Consider the following 7594-nt stretch of genomic DNA (forward strand, 5'->3'; position numbering starts at 1 on the left):
AAGGTCTCCATAACAAGCCGGCAAACCACATTTCGTCCTCCTCCTCCTCAACAACACACTACATGTCCTCCTCCTCCTCAACAACAACAACGAACTTGTAAAATACACATTTTCTTTAAAGAAAACAAAACACACAGATGACAGTCTGATTTCCCATCAGCTACACAGCCAACAGTATCTGAGGTTGAAAGACCTCCCTGGTGCAGAGGAGCCCAGAAGCCAAGCATCGAGAGAGAAGAAACGAGTGCTTCAGAGAATGCAAAGCGGAGCCAAGCGGGCTCGTCCGGGAGTTGAACCCGGGACCTCTCGCACCCTAAGCGAGAATCATACCCCTAGACCAACGAGCCAAGTTAACGGAGCGTGTCGCAGTTTCTGCTGGGCAAGCGCGTAACTGCTTTGGGGCAGACCGGGAGACCTACGCTCACTGACTGATAGCATGGACTGTAGCGCTGACGTGTCTTTCCAGAATGGTAACGCCATCCCCAGTGAGACAGCACTGAGAGCATGGTTCAGCAGGCCCGCAAACAACTGAAAAGAATGCCTCTCCTTTGGTGCAGCTCAGGAGTACACGTTCAGCAAAGGTCTCCATAACAAGCCGGCAAACCACATTTCGTCCTCCTCCTCCTCAACAACACACTACATGTCCTCCTCCTCCTCAACAACAACAACGAACTTGTAAAATACACATTTTCTTTAAAGAAAACAAAACACACAGATGACAATCTGATTTCCCATCAGCTACACAGCCAACAGTATCTGAGGTTGAAAGACCTCCCTGGTGCAGAGGAGCCCAGAAGCCAAGCATCGAGAGAGAACAAACAAATGCATCAGAGAATGCAAAGCAGGGCCAAGCGGGCTCGTCTAGGAGTTGAACCCAGAGCCTCTCACACCCTCAGCAAGAATCATACCCCTAGACCAACGAGCCAAGTTAACGGAGGGTGTCGCAGTTTCTGCTGGGCAAGCGCGTAACTGCTTTGGGGCAGACCGGGAGACCTACGCTCACTGACTGATAGCATGGACTGTAGCGCTGAAGTGTCTTTCCAGAACGGTAACCGTATCCCCAGTGAGACAGCACTGAGAGCATGGTTCAGCAGGCCCGCAAACAACTGAAAAGAATGCCTCTCCTTTGGTGCAGCTCAGGAGTACACGTTCAGCAAAGGTCTCCATAACAAGCCGGCAAACCACATTTCGTCCTCCTCCTCCTCAACAACAACAACGAACTTGTAAAATACACATTTTCTTTAAAGAAAACAAAACACACAAATGACAGTCTGATTTCCCATCAGCTACACAGCCAACAGTATCTGAGGTTGAAAGACCTCCCTGGTGCAGAGGAGCCCAGAAGCCAAGCATCGAGAGAGAACAAACGAATGCTTCAGAGAATGCAAAGCTTGGCCAAGCGGGCTCGTCTAGGAGTTGAACCCAGGGCCTCTCACACCCTCAGCAAGAATCATACCCCTAGACCAACGAGCCAAGTTAACGGAGGGTGTCGCAGTTTCTGCTGGGCAAGCGCGTAACTGCTTTGGGGCAGACCGGGAGACCTACGCACACTGACTGATAGCATGGACTGTAGCGCTGAAGTGTCTTTCCAGAACGGTAACCGTATCCCCAGTGAGACAGCACTGAGAGCATGGTTCAGCAGGCCCGCAAACAACTGAAAAGAATGCCTCTCCTTTGGTGCAGCTCAGGAGTACACGTTCAGCAAAGGTCTCCATAACAAGCCGGCAAACCACATTTCGTCCTCCTCCTCCTCAACAACACACTACATGTCCTCCTCCTCCTCCTCAACAACAACAACAACAACGAACTTGTAAAAAACACATTTTCTTTAAAGAAAACAAAACACACAGATGACAGTCTGATTTCCCATCAGCTATACAGGCAACAGTATCTGAGGTCGATAGCCCTCCCTTGTGCAGAGGAGCCCAGAAGCCAGCCTTCAAGAGCAAACGAACACTTCGGTGACTGCAAAGTGGGGCCAAGCGGGCTCGTCCGGGAGTTGAACCCGGGACCTCTCGCACCCTAAGCAAGAATCATACCCCTAGACCAACGAGCCAAGTTAACAGAGGGTGTCGCAGTTTCTGCTGGGCAAGCGCGTAACTGCTTTGGGGCAGACCGGGAGACCTACGCTCACTGACTGATAGCATGGACTGTAGCGCTGACGTGTCTTTCCAGAATGGTAACGCCATCCCCAGTGAGACAGCACTGAGAGCATGGTTCAGCAGGCCCGCAAACAACTGAAAAGAATGCCTCTCCTTTGGTGCAGCTCAGGAGTACACGTTCAGCAAAGGTCTCCATAACAAGACGGCAAACCACATTTCGTCCTCCTCCTCCTCAACAACACACTACATGTCCTCCTCCTCCTCCTCAACAACAACAACAACAACGAACTTGTAAAAAACACATTTTCTTTAAAGAAAACAAAACACACAGATGACAGTCTGATTTCCCATCAGCTATACAGGCAACAGTATCTGAGGTCGATAGCCCTCCCTTGTGCAGAGGAGCCCAGAAGCCAGCCTTCAAGAGCAAACGAACAAACACTTCGGTGACTGCAAAGTGGGGCCAAGTGGGCTCGTCCTGGAGTTGAACCCAGGGCCTCTCACACCCTAAGCGAGAATCATACCCCTAGACCAACGAGCCAAGTTAACGGAGGGTGTCGCAGTTTCTGCTAGGCAAACGCGTAACTGCTTTGGGGCAGACCGGGAGACCTACGCTCACTGACTGATAGCATGGACTGTAGCGCTGACGTGTCTTTCCAGAATGGTAACGCCATCCCCAGTGAGACAGCACTGAGAGCATGGTTCAGCAGGCCCGCAAACAACTGAAAAGAATGCCTCTCCTTTGGTGCAGCTCAGGAGTACACGTTCAGCAAAGGTCTCCATAACAAGCCGGCAAACCACATTTCGTCCTCCTCCTCCTCAACAACACACTACATGTCCTCCTCCTCCTCCTCAACAACAACAACAACAACGAACTTGTAAAAAACACATTTTCTTTAAAGAACACAAAACACACAGATGACAGTCTGATTTCCCATCAGCTATACAGGCAACAGTATCTGAGGTCGATAGCCCTCCCTTGTGCAGAGGAGCCCAGAAGCCAGCCTTCAAGAGCAAACAAACAAACACTTCGGTGACTGCAAAGTGGGGCCAAGTGGGCTCGTCCTGGAGTTGAACCCAGGGCCTCTCACACCCTAAGCGAGAATCATACCCCTAGACCAACGAGCCAAGTTAACGGAGGGTGTCGCAGTTTCTGCTGGGCAAGCGCGTAACTGCTTTGGGGCAGACCGGGAGACCTACGCTCACTGACTGATAGCATGGACTGTAGCGCTGACGTGTCTTTCCAGAATGGTAACGCCATCCCCAGTGAGACAGCACTGAGAGCATGGTTCAGCAGGCCCGCAAACAACTGAAAAGAATGCCTCTCCTTTGGTGCAGCTCAGGAGTACACGTTCAGCAAAGGTCTCCATAACAAGCCAGCAAACCACATTTCGTCCTCCTCCTCCTCAACAACACACTACATGTCCTCCTCCTCCTCCTCAACAACAACAACAACAACGAACTTGTAAAAAACACATTTTCTTTAAAGAACACAAAACACATAGATGACAGTCTGATTTCCCATCAGCTATACAGGCAACAGTATCTGAGGTTGAAAGACCTCCCTGGTGCAGAGGAGCCCAGAAGCCAAGCATCGAGAGAGAAGAAACAAGTGCTTCGGTGACTGCAAAGTGGGGCCAAGCGGGCTCGTCCGGGAGTTGAACCCGGGACCTCTCGCACCCTAAGCGAGAATCATACCCCTAGACCAACGAGCCAAGTTAACGGAGGGTGTCGCAGTTTCTGCTGGGCAAGCGCGTAACTGCTTTGGGGCAGACCGGGAGACCTACGCTCACTGACTGATAGCATGGACTGTAGCGCTGACGTGTCTTTCCAGAATGGTAACGCCATCCCCAGTGAGACAGCACTGAGAGCATGGTTCAGCAGGCCCGCAAACAACTGAAAAGAATGCCTCTCCTTTGGTGCAGCTCAGGAGTACACGTTCAGCAAAGGTCTCCATAACAAGCCGGCAAACCACATTTCGTCCTCCTCCTCCTCAACAACACACTACATGTCCTCCTCCTCCTCAACAACAACAACGAACTTGTAAAATACACATTTTCTTTAAAGAAAACAAAACACACAGATGACAGTCTGATTTCCCATCAGTTATACAGGCAACAGTATCTGAGGTCGATAGCCCTCCCTTGTGCAGAGGAGCCCAGAAGCCAGCCTTCAAGAGCAAACGAACAAACACTTCGGTGACTGCAAAGTGGGGCCAAGTGGGCTCGTCCTGGAGTTGAACCCAGGGCCTCTCACACCCTCAGCAAGAATCATACCCCTAGACCAACGAGCCAAGTTAACGGAGGGTGTCGCAGTTTCTGCTGGGCAAGCGCGTAACTGCTTTGGGGCAGACCGGGAGACCTACGCTCACTGACTGATAGCATGGACTGTAGCGCTGAAGTGTCTTTCCAGAACGGTAACCGTATCCCCAGTGAGACAGCACTGAGAGCATGGTTCAGCAGGCCCGCAAACAACTGAAAAGAATGTCTCTCCTTTGGTGCAGCTCAGGAGTACACGTTCAGCAAAGGTCTCCATAACAAGCCGGCAAACCACATTTCGTCCTCCTCCTCAACAACAACACACTACATGTCCTCCTCCTCCTCAACAACAACAACGAACTTGTAAAATACAAATTTTCTTTAAAGAAAACAAAACACACAGATGACAGTCTGATTTCCCATCAGCTACACAGCCAACAGTATCTGAGGTTGAAAGACCTCCCTGGTGCAGAGGAGCCCAGAAGCCAAGCATCGAGAGAGAAGAAACGATTGCTTCAGAGAATGCAAAGCGGGGCCAAGCGGGCTCGTCCAGGAGTTGAACCCGAGACCTCTCGCACCCTAAGCGAGAATCATACCCCTAGACCAACGAGCCAAGTTAACGGAGTGTGTCGCAGTTTCTGCTGGGCAAGCGCGTAACTGCTTTGGGGCAGACCGGGAGACCTACGCTCACTGACTGATAGCATGGACTGTAGCGCTGACGTGTCTTTCCAGAACGGTAACCGTTTCCCCAGTGAGACAGCACTGAGAGCATGGTTCAGCAGGCCCGCAAACAACTGAAAAGAATGCCTCTCCTTTGGTGCAGCTCAGGAGTACACGTTCAGCAAAGGTCTCCATAACAAGCCGGCAAACCACATTTCGTCCTCCTCCTCCTCAACAACACACTACATGTCCTCCTCCTCCTCCTCAACAACAACAACAACAACGAACTTGTAAAAAACACATTTTCTTTAAAGAAAACAAAACACACAGATGACAGTCTGATTTCCCATCAGCTATACAGGAAACAGTATCTGAGGTCGATAGCCCTCCCTTGTGCAGAGGAGCCCAGAAGCCAGCCTTCAAGAGCAAACGAACACTTCGGTGACTGCAAAGTGGGGCCAAGCGGGCTCGTCCGGGAGTTGAACCCGGGACCTCTCGCACCCTAAGCAAGAATCATACCCCTAGACCAACGAGCCAAGTTAACGGAGGGTGTCGCAGTTTCTGCTGGGCAAGCGCGTAACTGCTTTGGGGCAGACCGGGAGACCTACGCTCACTGACTGATAGCATGGACTGTAGCGCTGACGTGTCTTTCCAGAATGGTAACGCCATCCCCAGTGAGACAGCACTGAGAGCATGGTTCAGCAGGCCCGCAAACAACTGAAAAGAATGCCTCTCCTTTGGTGCAGCTCAGGAGTACACGTTCAGCAAAGGTCTCCATAACAAGACGGCAAACCACATTTCGTCCTCCTCCTCCTCAACAACACACTACATGTCCTCCTCCTCCTCCTCAACAACAACAACAACAACGAACTTGTAAAAAACACATTTTCTTTAAAGAAAACAAAACACACAGATGACAGTCTGATTTCCCATCAGCTATACAGGCAACAGTATCTGAGGTCGATAGCCCTCCATTGTGCAGAGGAGCCCAGAAGCCAGCCTTCAAGAGCAAACGAACAAACACTTCAGAGAATGCAAAGCGGGGCCAAGCGGGCTCGTCCAGGAGTTGAACCCGAGACCTCTCGCACCCTAAGCGAGAATCATACCCCTAGACCAACGAGCCAAGTTAACGGAGTGTGTCGCAGTTTCTGCTGGGCAAGCGCGTAACTGCTTTGGGGCAGACCGGGAGACCTACGCTCACTGACTGATAGCATGGACTGTAGCGCTGACGTGTCTTTCCAGAATGGTAACGCCATCCCCAGTGAGACAGCACTGAGAGCATGGTTCAGCAGGCCCGCAAACAACTGAAAAGAATGCCTCTCCTTTGGTGCAGCTCAGGAGTACACGTTCAGCAAAGGTCTCCATAACAAGCCGGCAAACCACATTTCGTCCTCCTCCTCCTCAACAACACACTACATGTCCTCCTCCTCAACAACAACAACGAACTTGTAAAATACACATTTTCTTTAAAGAAAACAAAACACACAGATGACAGTCTGATTTCCCATCAGCTACACAGCCAACAGTATCTGAGGTTGAAAGACCTCCCTGGTGCAGAGGAGCCCAGAAGCCAAGCATCGAGAGAGAAGAAACAAGTGCTTCGGTGACTGCAAAGCAGGACCAAGCGGGCTCGTCCGGGAGTTGAACCCGGGACCTCTCGCACCCTAAGCGAGAATCATACCCCTAGACCAACGAGCCAAGTTAACGGAGCGTGTCGCAGTTTCTGCTGGGCAAGCGCGTAACTGCTTTGGGGCAGACCGGGAGACCTACGCTCACTGACTGATAGCATGGACTGTAGCGCTGACGTGTCTTTCCAGAATGGTAACGCCATCCCCAGTGAGACAGCACTGAGAGCATGGTTCAGCAGGCCCGCAAACAACTGAAAAGAATGCCTCTCCTTTGGTGCAGCTCAGGAGTACACGTTCAGCAAAGGTCTCCATAACAAGCCGGCAAACCACATTTCGTCCTCCTCCTCCTCAACAACACACTACATGTCCTCCTCCTCCTCCTCAACAACAACAACAACAACGAACTTGTAAAAAACACATTTTCTTTAAAGAAAACAAAACACACAGATGACAGTCTGATTTCCCATCAGCTATACAGGCAACAGTATCTGAGGTCGATAGCCCTCCCTTGTGCAGAGGAGCCCAGAAGCCAGCCTTCAAGAGCAAACGAACAAACACTTCGGTGACTGCAAAGTGAGGCCAAGTGGGCTCGTCCTGGAGTTGAACCCAGGGCCTCTCACACCCTCAGCAAGAATCATACCCCTAGACCAACGAACCAAGTTAACGGAGGGTGTCGCAGTTTCTGCTGGGCAAGCGCGTAACTGCTTTGGGGCAGACCGGGAGACCTACGCTCACTGACTGATAGCATGGACTGTAGCACTGACGTGTCTTTCCAGAATGGTAACGCCATCCCCAGTGAGACAGCACTGAGAGCATGGTTCAGCAGGCCCGCAAACAACTGAAAAGAATGCCTCTCCTTTGGTGCAGCTCAGGAGTACACGTTCAGCAAAGGTCTCCATAACAAGCCGGCAAACCACATTTCGTCCTCCTCCTCCTCAACAACACA

General features: G+C 51.1%; 3 non-coding genes across 3 annotated transcripts; all 3 read right to left on the bottom strand.

The window, feature by feature from the left end:
• Positions 1-275: 275 nt before the first annotated feature.
• trnap-agg (transfer RNA proline (anticodon AGG)) lies at positions 276-347 on the bottom strand. Its single transcript has one exon. It is a non-coding gene; the product is annotated as a tRNA-Pro (tRNA).
• A 3398-nt stretch (positions 348-3745) lies between these two features.
• On the bottom strand, positions 3746-3817 carry trnap-agg (transfer RNA proline (anticodon AGG)). Its single transcript has one exon. It is a non-coding gene; the product is annotated as a tRNA-Pro (tRNA).
• Positions 3818-6646: 2829 nt separating this feature from the next.
• Positions 6647-6718, bottom strand: trnap-agg (transfer RNA proline (anticodon AGG)). Its single transcript has one exon. It is a non-coding gene; the product is annotated as a tRNA-Pro (tRNA).
• Positions 6719-7594: the final 876 nt, after the last annotated feature.

This window comes from Amia ocellicauda, chromosome 2, assembly GCF_036373705.1.
Source record: "Amia ocellicauda isolate fAmiCal2 chromosome 2, fAmiCal2.hap1, whole genome shotgun sequence".
NCBI lineage: Eukaryota > Metazoa > Chordata > Actinopteri > Amiiformes > Amiidae > Amia > Amia ocellicauda.